Source organism: Cervus elaphus, chromosome 10 (genome assembly GCF_910594005.1).
Source record: "Cervus elaphus chromosome 10, mCerEla1.1, whole genome shotgun sequence".
Taxonomy (NCBI): domain Eukaryota; kingdom Metazoa; phylum Chordata; class Mammalia; order Artiodactyla; family Cervidae; genus Cervus; species Cervus elaphus.
Genome location: NC_057824.1, coordinates 42,029,117 through 42,045,453, shown reverse-complemented (window position 1 = coordinate 42,045,453; position 16,337 = coordinate 42,029,117). Strand labels below are relative to the sequence as shown.

Here is a 16,337-nt window from a genome sequence, read left to right as displayed (position 1 = left end):
GGGTCTACCCAAAAGGATGTGATTACAAAGGGGTAGCATAAGGGAGCTGTCAGTGGTAATAGTTCAGTACCTTGACTATGGTGGTGGTTACAGGAATCTACATGTGATAAAATGGCACAGAACTATAATACACATTGAAACATGTCAACTTACTACAACTGTACTACAGCTAGCCTTGTAAGACACAACCATTGGGGCAAACTAGGTGAAAAGAATACAGGACCTCTCCAGGTAATTTTTGCAACTTCCTGCTAATCTGTAATTTCAAATTAAAATCTTTTTTAAAAAAAAATTCCACTTAAAATCTATTAAATAAAAACACCTATGACTGAACAGGGAAGCCTGGCATGGTGCAGTCCGTGGGGTCACAAAGAGTCGGACACGACTGGGCGACTGAACAACAACATGATTGAACCAATGTGTTTCAGACAGTTGCACATACAGCACTCAGATCACTTCTGTTCCTAAGTATGAAAAACAAAGCAAGCAAGTGAGACACCAAAAAGAAAGTACATCCCATGATCCCATGGTTATGCAGCAGTAACAAAGCTGTTGTGGTGGGCAAAGAAGGTACGGTCAGCACACCCAAGTTAGACATCAGAGCTACAGAGACACCATACCCTTTTCAGCTAGGGAGAAACACAGGGGATCAACTCTGAGACTCAATTCTGTTTTTCCTGGGCAGAAAGACCTATCCCTCGCCAGATGGGCCACAACCCAGAGGTGAGCGACCATCAGTACTGCACCCAGGAGGGAGGTCAGCGGGACCACACCCAGTTCCGGCTCGAGCTCTGCACGCCAACAGGTAGACTTTTACTGAGCAACCTGGGCAGAGAAAACGCCTAATTCAACTGGCCTACTCACAGCAGGGAGGATGGAGTAAGAATGAGCTCTACTGCTGAGACAGCCGAGACTGCTGTGAGTTCTGCCGCAGGGCTAGGATTCAATCTGGACTGAGGCACCCTGAAAAGGGTCAGAGGTATGCAAAGTCCACAGAGTTGTGTCTGTTCTTCCTTAAGGCTCTGCAAGCAAACCAGGTTCATTTCGTAAAACCAAACCAAAAAATACTCTAGATCTGAGCAGCTTCCCACTATCTTCCTTGTGAGAGGCTGCTTCCTTTTCTTAGGTTCAATGTCATGTCCTCACAGAGTATTCCTCTGGGCAATATAACTGGGATTTACAGAAAACATCCAATCAACTCTACTAAAACAATAAACTATCCTTGAACCTCAGGTAAGAAGCAGAATTTAAAGTTAAGATTTTTCCCTTAAATTTGTTTTTTTTTCTAGTTATAAAAGTAAAAGATGGTTACTCTAAAAAACCTGAGATACATACACCCATAGAAAATAAAGAAAACATTACTCCCAGTCACTATGTCCTCATAGCGCTTTCTCTACTCATCATGACCTCATTTATTTATTCAACAATATACTGATTTATACTACATGACAGGCACTTAGGATACAAATATAAGTAAAAATAATGTTTCAGTCCTCATAGCACTTACTGTCTAGAAAATGTGACTATATACCTAGAAGCCCTGAAAGAAGAAATTAAAACACTATGAACATTGAGGAGTTAATTTTAAAATTACTAAATTTCATAAAAGAATTTTTATTTATATGAAAAAACTACATATGTGTACATGAAATCTATGAAACTCTTATAATAACCTAACTACAAATTAGAAAATACAAATAGAGATCTCATTCCCAATAGTATCAAAATGTAAAAACATCTAGGAACTATTTTAATAAGAAAATTAGGGACTTTCCCTGGTTAAGACTCTGTACTTTCACCGTGTATGTGGGGGGGTGGCGGAGGGGGGCGGGGAGTCAATCCCTGGTTGAGGAACTAACATTCTGCATGCCGCATGGCTTGGTTAAAAAAAAAAAAAAAAATATATATATATATATATATGTAATAAAAATAATTATTCATCTGCATAAAAACACTGAGATATAAAGAAGGCTTAAGTAGTTGGCAAGACATACCAAGACACAGTATGAGAAAATTAAATATTTTATAAATGAGCAAATGTTTTCAAATTTTTAAGTTTTTGATAAATAACAATAAAATTCCAAAAGACTCTTTTGAACTTGACAAAATTATTCCATATTTGGGGACTTCCCTGGTGGTCCAGCAGTTAGGACTCCACGTTTCCACTGTCCACTGCCCGGGGTGAGCGACAAATCCTGGCCAGGAAACTAAGATTCTACATACCAAATAACACAGTCAAAAAAAAATTCCACGTTTTATCAGCAATAATACATAGGCAAGAATTTAAAAAAATATTCTAAATTAATTTAATTTACTGAACTTTAATTTTCTGCAAACTAGTTAAAATATGTGAACTTAGCAACAGAACTAGCAAGTCACTATAGCTGACCCCCAAATTAATTGCTAATACATAAAATAATTTACTGCTAATATAATAATATTTAATATATTCTGTGCCTCTAATATAATAATTAGAGGAAGGAGAAGGGAAGAATGTTCAATAAACAATGTTGGAATTACTGGTCAGCAATCTACTACCCCCCAAAGTTAACTACAGGTAACATAAAGCGTTAAAAGTTCTTTAAAGACAAGTGAAAAAATAGAAAGAACTAAAATTAAGTATTTATGAAACTTCTAATGATGTGAGGGCTATCTAAGCTTACAAGCTGCAGGAGAAATCAGAAAGGAAACAGATTTGAATAACTAAACTGAAACATCTACCTAGTTTTTAAAAGGCCCCATCTTAGAACCAAAATACAAAGGCAAATAAGAGACTGGGAAGACTATTTTAAGTAAAGAGGACAAGAGAGTATTTGATCATGTTTAGGAATTATACTAATAAAATTTATAAATCCAAGGATTTGAGCAGACCATTTGCAAAATGGAAACAGCTTCCTAGGAACAGACATGGAATGTCAAAGGGTGTATGCCTTGTAAACTTTGATTTATATCCCCAAACTGGTCTTACAAAAAGGTCATACCTATTTACATTCCCACCTACAATGATCTACTTTGACAAAAACTCATAAAAACTGCATTATTAGTCTTTAATCATTGCCAATCTGAAAGGCAAAAAAGGAGAAGCATTTTTTGTTTTAACACATATGTCCTTAAATTAACCATCTTTACAGATACTTATTGGTCATTAGCATGCTTTCTCTGAAGAATTAAACTGTTCCAAAAAAAAAAAAAAAGAATTAAACTGTTCCTGTTCTTTGCTCATTTCTCTTTTCTTTTAACAGGTGTTCTTTTTATGTCATCTTTCAGTCCTTGACTTTACGTGTTATGAAGATACTATTTAATCAAAGACTGTATACATGGTTCACTGACTTTCATAGCATGAAATACACTGCCTCCAAAATGAATGTGAATGTCACACAGAGAATTAGTGGCAGAGTTCCAATGTTAAATAAAACAAGACAAAGTATCCAAACACTAGTTTGACCAAATAATTTCAAACAATAATCAACCCTGTGGAGCATAACGTACAGTTTCTGTTGCTGGAATGAGCAGAGCCAGCAGAGCAGCATTCTTAAGGAATGAATTCCAGGCGACAACCTTCTATTGTATTGTCACACCCTCGTCAGTGAAGTGAAATTTTCACTCCAATCTGAGTGCGCCATTCCCGAGGCCAGTAACTCAAAATTACACGCAAAATAACCGGGTTGCTCAAGTCTACTTCTAACAGGCTCTATCCCTTCTTCCACAGAAACAGCCATCTCTCAACTAGTCAATAACACAAAGTAACAGCAAACCACAATATATAAAGGTGGCTTCAGTGATTAAAGGGTTTTGGTTTTGCAAAGTTATATCTTAAGTTTTAGCTTTGCTGCAGCCATTTCATCCTTTGCCAGTTGCTATCACTGGGCTAGACATACACGTATCTATGAGATTAAGTACAAAAAACAACTGCCTGGAATGAAATGTATTTATTCAGACTTGTTAGAGGGCTCAATCAAATAAATATTTGTATTATATTCTAAGCTTGTGAGAAAAATGCGTTGTTGTGTAACAATAAATTAAATTGCAGAAACTTTCAAAAGCTGCTAAAACCATCCCACCTGCTGTGGGTTGAACTGTGACCTCCCGAAAGACAGGCTGGACCCCAATAACGTGAATGCGACTAGATTTGGAAACAATGACTTTGCAGATGTAATTAACATGAAGTCATACTGTATTAGTTCAGTTCAGTTCAGTCATTCAGTCAGTTCTGACTCTTTGCAACCCCAAGAACCGGAGCATGCCAGGCCTCCCTGTCCATCACCAACTCCCGGAGTCCACCCAAACCCATGTCCATTGTGTCAGTGATGCCATCCAACCATCTCATTCTCTGTCGTCCCCTTCTCCTCCTGCCCTCAATCTTTCCCAGCATCAAGGTCTTCTCAAATGAGTCAGCTCTTCACATCAGGTGGCCAAAGTATTGGAGTTTCAGCTTCAGCATCAGTCCCTCCAAAGAACACCCAGGACTGATCTCCCTTAGGATGGACTGGTTGGATCTTCTTGCCGTCCAAGGGACTCTCAAGAGTGTTCTCCAACACCACTGTTCAAAAGTATCAATTCTTTGGCGCTCAGCTTTCTTTATAGACCAACTAACTCTCACATCCAAACATGACTGCTGGAAAAACCATAGGCTTGACTAGACGGACCTTTGCTGGAAAAGTAATGTCTCTGCTCTTTAATATGCTGTCTAGGTTGGTCATAACTTTCCTTCCAAGGAGCAAGTGTCTTTTAATTTCATGGCTGCAATTACCATCCGCAGTGATTTTGGAGTCCCCAAAAATAAAGTCTGTCACCGTTTCCACTGTTTCCCCATCTATTTGCCATGAAGTGATGGGACTGGATTAGAGTGGGCCCTAAATCCAATGGCTGGTATCCTTATAGAAGGTCCTGGGACAGAAACACGCAGAGGCCACATGGCCACAGAGGCAGAGATTGGAAGAACATAGTAAACTTCAAGGCCTGCAGCAACCATCTTCCCTACAGCCTTCGGAGAGAGCATGGCCCTTGCTTTTAGACATCTAGACTACAGAACTACAAAAAAAAAAAAAATTAATTTCTGTTGTTTTAAGCACCTGATTTGTGGTAATTTGTTACAGCAGTCCTGTAAACCAATTAGAACTGTTGTGAATTCCAGAAATAATTGAAAGAAATGCGTCTTTCACTAGTTGATATAGACCTGTGGATCCACAGCATCACTTCCTCTTTACAAATAGGTTGATCATACATCCCAGTTAATGAGAACAGTCCTGGCATAAAAGCATCCCTTTGGTTCTCAAAAGTGACCTGTTTTCAATAATAAGGTACATAGTCATCCTATTCACGAACAAGTCTAGAATACCCTTCTATTCATCGGCCTTCAAATCCCACCCTATTTCAAATAATGTCTGACTCCCCTTTCCCCACTGACAGAATAATTCCATCTTGCTGGCTCCTATAGCATTTTTTAAAGATTTACTTACTTATTAATCTGACTGTATCGAGTTTCAGTTGCGGCACATGGGGTCTTCACTGCAGGCTATTCTGCTGTGGCACAAGGACGCTTCTGTTGCCAGCTCCGTCGTTCTGTGGCGGCATGTGGGATCTTAGTTCCCTGACCAAGGGTCAAACCCATGTCCCCAGCACTGCAAACCAGATTCCCAACCAGAGGAGTCCCCCTAGAGCATTTCATAACCACAGCTATTACAACACTCATGTTCTAGTACAATTCCTTGCTAACTTGTCCATTCCATGTGTGTAGACAACACAGCACCAGGAACAGAGTGAGTACTCAATAGGTATCTTCTAGATTTATTCAATGATATATTCACAAGACTCACAAAGTACCTGCTTAGAGAGTTTTCTTTCCCTTTTGTTCCTTGTGAAAAATTAAAAAAAAAAAAAAAAAAAGAAAATCTCAACTAAAATGGGTATCAGGAAGGCCTGTAAAGGGAGCTGTCACGTGCTACCACTACCCTCATCATCCTCATCATCAATTACCTCAGACAGGAAGCATCAATTACCCTGCCGGAAAGACGTCAGTTACTGACTGCGACAGGAAGAGATGTACCTTGCGCTCCCAAACAGGAAGTGCACTACTTTATTACGTCAGCAAGAGAAAGACTTCCTTCTTTCCCAGCAACCGGCCTAGCCAAAAGAAAATGCTGTAGCTCAACCAATGAGAAGCTAGGGTCACCTGAGCTTTTACTTTCCTCCAATGACCTTTCATTTTTCCTTGCTAATGATGACTTCCTTTCCTGTCCCCCCTCACCACAGAAGCCTTCCATGTTGTGTAACCTCTCAAAGTATCTCTTTGCCGACGAGATGCTGCCTGATTCATGAATCATTTGATAAAGCCAATTAGATCTTCATTTACTCAACTAAATTTTGGTTTTAACACCCCTATATACTCTCTAGCGTTCAACTGTAGGGAGTAGGAGAAACTTAAACAGCCAAACAACTTATAAGGCAGTGGTTCTCATATTTTAGCATGCATAAGTATCACTTGGAAGACTTGTTACAACATGGATTCAGATGGTCTGGGGGGTAAGGAGGGCCTGAGAATTTGCATTCTTAACAAGTTTCCAGGTGATGTGGCTAGGAGCTTCTTGAGAACCACTGCTCTAAATTAAAGTAACTTTCCCTGATGGCTCAGACAATAAAGAATCTGCCTGCAATGTGGGAGACCCAGGTTTGATCTCTGGGTTGGGAGGATCCCCCGGAGAAAGGAATGGCTACCTGCTCCAGTATTCTTGCCTGGAGAATTCCATGGACAGAGCCTGGCTATAAAGCAAGCACCACAATTATAAAAAGATTAATTTCTTCTTATAACTTCATTCCTCGCGGGAAACTCTCTTTTCTGAATATGACAAAGTAGCTTGTGGCATACCAACACTGCTACTGAGAATTAGGAAAGTCAGCAACATTTTAAAAACCAATGTTTAAATGCATCAGAAAGCAGCTGAAACAACCAAGACTAGAAGGCTCTAGATTCTGGAAAAAGAGAGGAACTGTAGAGAATCCAAATGACTTACTGCTGATTCTGGGGCAAAAAGCTGAGAATCAAGACTTTCCTTCTGCAGAGGAACCATGAGAGCTTTTGGAAGAGATGAAAAGCAAGACTCCACAGGTCAAGATCCCAGTCAAAGAGGAGAGTTGAAAAACCAGGCCTGACAAAAGGCTGGCCTTCTCCTGAAGACATTTACCAAATTCTGCAGTTGCACAAAAAGGGCTTCAAAACAAAACTAAAAGCCTCTGAAAATCAAGAGTAGAGTTTTCAACAATCTCACTGCTCTCAGCAAAGATTAGAGCAGAGAAGCTACCAGGAGGAGGGATCCCTGTGAATTTATGAGAGTATCAGCTGGAAGCCCTGGATGGCTGGCTACTTGCTAGCATTAAAGGCAAACAGCATTAAAGACAAACTAGAGAGAATCCCTGCCATACCAAACCAGCAACACAATCTCAACCACTAACTCAGTCCCTAACAGGATTAGGTGATGAGCCCCTACTCTACCTGACTAGCAAAAAGGAGGAGTGATTTCCTCTCTGAAAAAGAGCAGCAGCATCTGGAACTTCATTTTATTCATAACGCTCAGCATTCTTATAACTGAAAACCAAAAAGAAAGAACAGAAACAGATGTTCACATAATCTAGACATTGAAGTTAACGGGAAGACTTTTAAATAACGATGGCTATTTAAATTTCCTATTTTAAACAGGGGAAGAAAGAGGACAGAACATATAAAAAGATGAAGAATTTCAACTGAGAACTGGAATCTGTAAGAATCAAGTTGAAATTCTAGATCTGAAAAGTATATTAACTAAAACTAAGAATTCAAAGGGCAGATTTAAGCGCAGATCAAGGACTTCCCTGGCGGTCCAGTGGTTAAGACTCCACACTTACACTGCAGGGGACATGGGTTCAATCCCTGGTGGGGGAACAAAGATCCTCCACACCACATGGTATGGCCAAAAAAAAAGAAAAAGGAGCAGGTCGGGGGGCACTGTGAACAAGTCTACCAGATGTGTAACCAGAGTTTCAAAAGGAGAGGAGACAGGAAACAGGGCAGAAGTAGTACAAAGAGGAAAGAACGAAAAATTCCAAATGTAGTAACAATTACACTAATAGACTAACGATTCTAATTCAAAGACTAAAATTGTCAGACTAAAGAAATAAAAAACTAAATCTAACTTCATGATGCTTTTCTAGGACAAAGAAGGTTGGAACATATAAGGATGGAAAAAAGATACAGCATGCAACATTCATCAAGAGAAAGCAAAGAAAGCTATACTGGTATCAAAGCAGACATTAAGGCAAAAAGCACTACTAATGATTTCAGGATAACAGTGTCAATCCACCAAGAAAATTCTTTTTCTTTTTTTAAAGAAAATGCTAATGTGAGCCAAGTGGTTAGAAATTAGTCATCACTGGGAGCTAAGAAGAACACACTGGCTAAAACCAATTTTGTTTAGGAAACCTATGACAGCTCAAAGGACAGAACTACAAAGTAACATGGAGTTTAAATACCAGTCTTCTTTGCAGTACAATAAAACCCACATATGTACCTTATGGTGAGCTCTGAAATGCTTACACAAAATATTAAAACTTTAACACCACAAAATACCAGGTAGACAGTTGAAGACCACACACACGCACACACACACAAACTGAAAAGGCAATGTACTGAAAAGGTAAAAATAATTCTTTAGGGAAACAGCCTACAACCTCTCACGGGTAACATCAGCAACAAAATGAGCCTGCAATCTGTCCTCAAGCACATGTAAGAATAAAAGTAGGCTCCTGAAATGAACTTACAAAACAGAAATAATCACAGCTGTAGAAAACAAGCTTCCTGTTAGCGGGGGGGGGAAGAGGAGATGGATGAACTGGGAGACTGGGACTGACATACACACATATCATGAAGCGCAACTAGTAAGGACCTGCTTACAGCACAGGGGACCCCATGCAGTACTCTGTAATGGCCTACACGGGAGAGGAAACTGAAAACCGATTCACTTTGCTGTACACTTGAAACTAACACAGACTGTAAATCAACTCTATGTCAACAAAAGATGAGATAAAGGGGCTTCCCTGGTGGTCCAGCAGTGAAGAACCCTGCCTGCCAACACAAGGGACTCGGATTTGACCCCTGGCCCGGGAAGATCCCACATGCCGCAGGGCAGTTAAGCCTACGCCCCACAACTACTGAAGCCCAAGAGCCTCTAGCCTGCGCTCTGCAACAGCAGCAGCCCCGGCAAGGAAGCCCAAGCCCACGACCGGAGTAGCCCCCACTCCCCACGACTCCAGAATGCCCACTTGCAGCAGTGAAGACCCAGCACAGCCATAAATAAACAAATAAAAATTTTAAAAAATAAAATGAAAGTAGGCTTTGGGAGAAAGTGGTGTCTCCATACAGTGGACATTCAAGGGACTTAAATATTGAATTTCAATATTGTCTCTCATCAGACATTCCATTTCCTGGAGCAGGTGTCCTGTAAACATCACATGATGTTCTGTAAAGGTATCAGCAGCTAGCATACGGTATGAAAATACTTTGCCCCCTGATTATTGCTTATAAATGACATTTAAAATGTGTCCATTCACAATTATACAACATTTGAAACTCCAGACAAATGAAATCTACACACTTATCACACTACTGTCCCAACCACAAAGGCTAATTAATTTCTATAAATAAAAAAGTAATCTAATTCACTAAGTAAAAGCCAAGCATATTACTTCCCAAGACATTAATTATAATGGATTTTGGACACTGTTTCATCAGCCTACTTTTTTTGTTGTTGTTTTCACAATTTTTATATTCTTCTTATAATATCCTATTCAAAACTTAGGTGACTAGCCCAACTAATTTTTCAGGAACCTATCTAACTACAATGACAAAAGCACTATGGAAATGTAATTAAGGAAACACCACCTTACATAACTATATTTAGACAAGGACAGTTCCACCCATTGTTTACTAATAAGGATGAATAAGGATGTTCTCTACTCTTGAGTTCCGTAGGCTAGGTCACAATTTACAATATCCTGGAGGAACTAGATTACAATACTTCAAAATAAAATGATGTGAAATTAAACTGGAATAGTCTCATATGAAAACTCACAATAAATAATGGTTTACCTATCTGTACAACTCTAAAATGCAATACAATTCCTAATAAAACACAAAAGGAGATTAATAACGCATACACCTCACAGTATCACTATAAAAGTATAACCTCAATTTGTCCTAAATTATAGCAGTGGGATCACCAGCTAAAGTTTTACTCTAAAATATAAATATAGACCTCTCTTTCCAGAATGGCACACTATCTTTACAGCTATATCATCGTGGTTTTCCTGCTCTCAAGAGACAAATTTATAACAACAAAAAACAGTATAAGCATTTTAAATGTACACAAATGCATAAAATAATATTCCCATTTCTCTAATCCTGACAGATACCTAGAAGGCATATTTTTTCCCAGCTGTACAGACTATGGTCAAATGCCCTGAACTTGTAGCTCTCAGCTCATTTTCTGGATGGAAAGTTCAGAATGGTTCAAAGCCCTTTTGCAAGGATGGGTTATAATACTTGCCAATGTGTTTACCTCTACTGAGTGTATTGTGTAGCCCCACCTGTCGGCCCAGACAAGCCCACCTCAAGTATTATAGTAGAAAGTCATAGGTGTGGACCACTGAGTCTGTCAGATTACTGAAGTTAAATTTTACCTAAGTTTAAATCTCCATCACTTCTTGTATGACCTGGAACAAGTTACTGCTCTGAACCACATTTCTTTATATTTTTCCTTTAAGAAAAGGAATAAAGGAGAAGGACAATACTGTGACAATGCATGTAAAGAGCTTATTATTAGCACATGCCTGGCTCATGCTAGCACTTGATAAGTTTGAACTAATTACTTAAAAGGTCAACTTTTTAGCTTGAGGAAAAGGCAGATATATTAATTTACTGGACACTACACCTAGGATGAGCCGAGTGGATTCCGTCCCTTCTTAAATATAAATTATATGCCTGGACTTTACAACCCAATGCTCTCTGTGTTGAAGCTAACACCCCAAACCTACTTCCAGCAATGAGTCTTGGTACTCATTGGTATTTCCTCAGTTTATCTACATGTGGAGGCAAGGTAACTTTTATTTAAATATTTATCCTTGGCAGTCTCCTCCATTTTCATACCCTCCATGATAAAGCACACCTGATAAAAATATGGCTCTGTGATTAACCAACAACAAAAAATAGATGTACTCAAAGAACTTGTCAGGAAGCACAAACCCAAACCTCACTGCTAATAAATTAATAAAAGAAAGCTCCACGGAGAACAAAACATTTACAAAAGGTAACCTGAAAACTGTGTCATCCCCATCTACACACCTAGATAATGTAAAACAGATCCTTAAATTACATCAGTCTCGGGAGCTGAACGCTTAATCCACATTTTTTTTTTTGGCCAGCACCAGAACTGTTTTTATTAAATTATGTTTTCATCTTATTCCATTAACCTACACAATGAACCAATGAGGAATTTTACTAAAAAACAAAACACAGCCCTCTGAAATGCATGCTACTTAAGGATGTAGTTGAGGAGTTTCTCAGAACAAGGAATCTTTGGGAATCCAAAGCAGAAGTTGGGTCTTATCTTATGGTCAGTGAACCATGTAATTGATTACATTTCTTTCTGAACTGGCTACTAAAAAGCAGTCAAATTTGGGGCCCTCTAACAAGGAAATGGCAACCCACTCCAGTACTCTTGCCTGGAAAATCCCATGGATGGAGGAGCGTGGTAGGCTACAGTCCATGGGGTCACAAAGAGTCGGACACGACTGAGCGACTTCACTTCAACAAATACTTAAGACTTCAGTCCAAGTACTTTATGTACAGATCTCAATTCTGTTTCCACCTTCATTTTTCTCCCACAGTCCTGAACTCATTACCTTTTTCTGTTTCCAACAGTTAGCTGTACATATTTTTGTAAGTCATTATGAATCCTTTTCGGAACAAGGTGTGATATAAGCAAATGATATGCCCCACTTTATTTTATTTATTTATTTTTTTTAATGGTTCTAAGAACTCTCTTAAGGGAAATGATTTTTATTTATTTTTTCATTTATTTTTATTAGTTGGAAGCTAATTACTTTACAATATTGTAGTGGTTTTTGCCATACATTGACATGAATCAGCCATGGAGTTACATGTGTTCCCCATCCCGATCCCCTCTTCCGCCTCCCTCTCCATCCCATCCCTCTGGGTCTTCCCAGGGCACCAGCCCTGAGCACTTGTCTCATGCATCCAACTTGGGCTGGTGATCTGCTTCACCCTTGATAGTATACTTGTTTCAATACTGTTCTTTCTGAACATCCCACCCTTGCCTTCTCCCACAGAGTTCAAAAGTCTGTTCTGTACATCTGTGTCTCTTTTTCTGTTTTGCATATAGGGTTATCGTTACCATCTTTCTAAATTCCATATATATGCGTTAGTATACTGTATTGGCCTTTATCTTTCTGGCTTACTTCACTCTGTATAATGGGCTCCAGTTTCATCCATCTCATTAGAACTGATTCAAATGAATTCTTTTTAATGGCTGAGTAATATTCCATAGTGTATATGTACCACAGCTTCCTTATCCATTCGTCTGCTGATGGGCATCTAGGTTGCTTCCATGTCCTGGCTATTAAAAACAGTGCTGCAATAAACATTGGGGTGCACGTGTCTCTTTCAGATCTGGTTTCCTCGGTGTGTATACCCAGGAGTGGGACTGCTGGGTCATATTATGTCCCACTTTAAAAAAAAAAAGTAAAGCACAGAAGATATTTTCTTCCATTAATAAACATTTATGAGCTCAATTTCTAGAGGCATTATCTTTCTTGAGCTCCCAAAGAACAAAAGCAAGTGTTGTAACCAACGTTATATTTAAAGTTAGGAAAGTCTAACGACAGAGGAACTATCAAAATAAGACACTTTCATTATGTATTTTTAACTGGGGTGCACACAGAAATTTGCAAATATATCCCCTGTAAAAATCCCCCAAAAGTCATTTTTAAAATACAGATGAAATCACCACAAATGCAGGTGTATTTGCATATTTACTCCAAATGAGAACTGAACCAACTAGCTTCAAAAATTATTTATAAAATTTCTATCCGGCTCCTTCCGGGCTGCCCTCTGCCTAACACAGGGGATGCTGCCAACCATTCTGTACTGTGAAACAGCATGGAATTTAGAGCCCTAAATGCTCTTGCTACATTCCTGCTTCAGGGATTTCAGAAATCTCATTACTGTCATTTGAAGAAAACAAAAAGCTTAAGACTCTTAGTGGGTAAAATTTTACTCTATCATGCACTCATACTTAACATTCTGATTATAACTTTAACTATAAATTTACCTAATTAATTGATTATAATTATAGTCCTTCACCCACCTAGTGACCATAAACAAGTGAGCTATGCTACCAGAGATGTAAAAAATGTTTTACTACATAATAAAAATTACGCTTCCTATCCCACCAATAGTAACTTCATCAACAACAGGAATCTCACGCGGTAACTTGAAAGCAGCACCATAAAGTACAGCATTTTCTTAAGGCATGTTGGGAGCTTTATCCAAATAACAGACAGACAAAATAAGAGCTACATGATAGTACGTGGGGAAAAGATGAGTCAACTATTACTGTTTTTCCTAAGTGTTTACTCAACAACAGTCTAGATTATTTCAAGGCATTTCAGTCAAACAAACAATATACATAATGTTTCCACAATTCTTTAGGACAAAAATGAACATTTAATATGACTTTTAAAATGCCTGGCCTCTGTTGTGAAACTTTTTTTTAGGGTCAGTGCTGGGTTAAGAAGCCACTTAATGGCATCTCTATTCTATGTCACAGAACAGACAAGTATGTTACACAGACATCTCCAATATTTTAGGCATGGATCATCTCTGCTGGAGATGTCTACTTTGCAACCAACATAAACACATGTGCCAAAAGTGAAACTTGCATTGTCAAGACAGAAATTCTGCTTCTACCCAAAGACTGACAAAAGTAAAAACAAGATCTTAGTTCTTCTATTTGTAGCTATCTAAATAAGTACCGATTAATTTTTTTTCACTGAAAATCAACATCAGAAATCCACAATATCAAGTCCTCCTGGAACACTCGGTGAATGCCTGACTTGAATTGAGATGCAAAGAGATAAAAGCAGAATTCCTGTTTATAGAAGTTTACATAAAGCAAGGTCAGACACACTCAAACAATTAGTAAATGAATAGACAATTCAATTCAAACACTCAAAACACAAGCTAGCACACAATCAAGCACGATCCTGATCAGCCTGTAAGACCGACAAAAAAATTCCATGTTAACCAGGCAAATAACCCGCCTCAAAATCCTTCCCTGGTTCTGTCACCGTCAGAGAAAAGGCCCAGGAAACTCCTGGGCCCAGGAAAAGGCCCTGCATCTCTGCCCCTCTCTCCTCTGCATTTTCTCCCTTTTAAAAAACCACCTCCAAAAAAATAAAAATAAAAAACCACCTCCTGGGGAGTTACTCTCCTCTCCTCCTTTAGCTGCCCCACCCCCACATTCCCACTACCCTTAAAATTCTCACCCCACCTTGTCAGTCTGAATATTACTCATTCTTCAGGACATTTCCGGAAATATTCCCAGGTACCTCCCTCCACACCCTGCAGTCCCTTGGGGCACCTGGGGTGTGGTTCCCCACCTCACCCCACCCCTACTCTTAGCTCACGCTGCTCACCACACACTATCTTCGCAGTCCCCCTCTCTTAAAGTAGGTAACTTCTATAGAGAGAAGAAAATGAGTGCTTGGGAGGTCAATAAAAATGCAAATCCTGAACACTTCTTAATCTTCCACCTAAGAACCAGTAACTCTTAAAATTATCGTTATTTACCATTAAATGGATTAAATCAAATAAAATCTTCGGGCATCTCTGGAAAGCTTTCTTGGTACAACTATTTTAATTAGTAACTTTAATTGACTTTTTTGGGTTTGCTCTGCCGTTTTAGATTTACAGAAAAAAAAGTTACAACTATTTTTACACACAAAACACAAAACTCCCCAGATCCAAAAAACTACTTCCCAGGTGATGCTGTAAACTCATCCTGACAAATGTTCCTGACACCTAATCAATCTCACGGCAAAGCGAGGCCCGGCGCCCACTGACACATTTCCCAACCGCAGGGCTTGGTCACTGGCGCTGAGACATCACCAGCAGGCTCTGACCTACTCTCTCCCCCCTGCCAACTAAACTTCCGTGATGGGCATCTCCTCCCAGACAGTTCGGAAGCAGGGACTTCTGTTCCTAAAAGCCCAGGCCCACAACTTCGCCCTCAACCACCCGGCCAAAGTTAGGACCAGTCTTCAGTCCCCGCGCTGGAAGCATTCTCCCAGCTCCGGGACCTTTCCCTCCCCAACACTGACGCGGGTCCCCCAAGTACCTGGCGCCCCTGCCAGGCCGGGCTGCGACGGGGTCCCCCAGGGGCCCAGGGCATGACCCCCCCGGCCGCCACCAGAGGTGTCCCTCGGCACTCGGCGACTGGATAGTGAGGAGGGACCCGGCCGGAGGGCAGCCATCCCGCGAGGGGGGGACGGTAGCAGAAGGCGGCCAAGAAACTAGACGCGCGTCGGTCTGCCGTCGAAGTTGGGCCGGGCCGCAGAGAACTTGGCGACGAGCTCCCGAAACCGGCAGTCCGAACACGGCAGAGGATGAAGGGGGCCGACGACTACCTGGGACCGGCAAGGGCCGCGCCGCCAGCCCCGGGGCTGAGACGGAGGGCAGCAGGAGATACCGGAGCGAGATGGCCCCAGCCGGGTGGACAGCCCGGACCAATGACCCAGCAACCCCCCGCCGGGACGGTGCCGCCGCCACGCCGCCCCGAGCCAAGAATCGCGCCGCCCTCGCCCCCAACCCGTCTGCCCCGTACCTCGCCTGCGGCTCCACCAACGTCAGGTCAGCCGCTCTCCGCGCGTCGCTAGAGGAGGTGGCCGGTACTTGTCCACAACCCGCCCTCACGCCGGCCCTCCCTCTCGCAGCCCCGCCCCCAGCGCCGCGAACGCACGCCACGCACGCACGCACGTCACTTCCGGGGCCTCGGCGCTAGCAGGATTCCGCCCTGGGTGGAGATGGCCTGGATTCCTGCAGCCGCTAAGCCTAAAGGCGAGGGAAAGGAGACGGCTTCGACCCTGATCCTGGGGCGGTGATCTGAAGCGTTCGGGAGCCGGCGGAGAAGCCGGTGTTTCATTGTCTTTTTCTAGGAGTAGGCGGAGGACGATGCGGCCCCTCTGACACGGCCCCTCCCATTCTTAGCTTGGAATGGGAGGCGGCGGCTGCC

At 41.0% G+C, this 16,337-nt stretch overlaps 1 protein-coding gene across 3 annotated transcripts in view; it reads right to left on the bottom strand.

Moving 5' to 3' along the window:
• RABGEF1 (RAB guanine nucleotide exchange factor 1) overlaps positions 1–16,042 on the bottom strand; it is a 50,160-nt gene extending 34,118 nt beyond the window's left edge. Inside the window, exon 1 of one of the 3 annotated variants that reach the window (XM_043914892.1) lies at positions 15,930–16,042. The gene's annotated coding sequence lies outside the window, so the exon portion shown is untranslated. The remainder of the gene's footprint in view (positions 1–15,929) is intronic. The other 2 variants (XM_043914891.1, XM_043914893.1) reach the window with 2 other exon arrangements.
• Between the last annotated feature and the right edge of the window lie 295 nt (positions 16,043–16,337).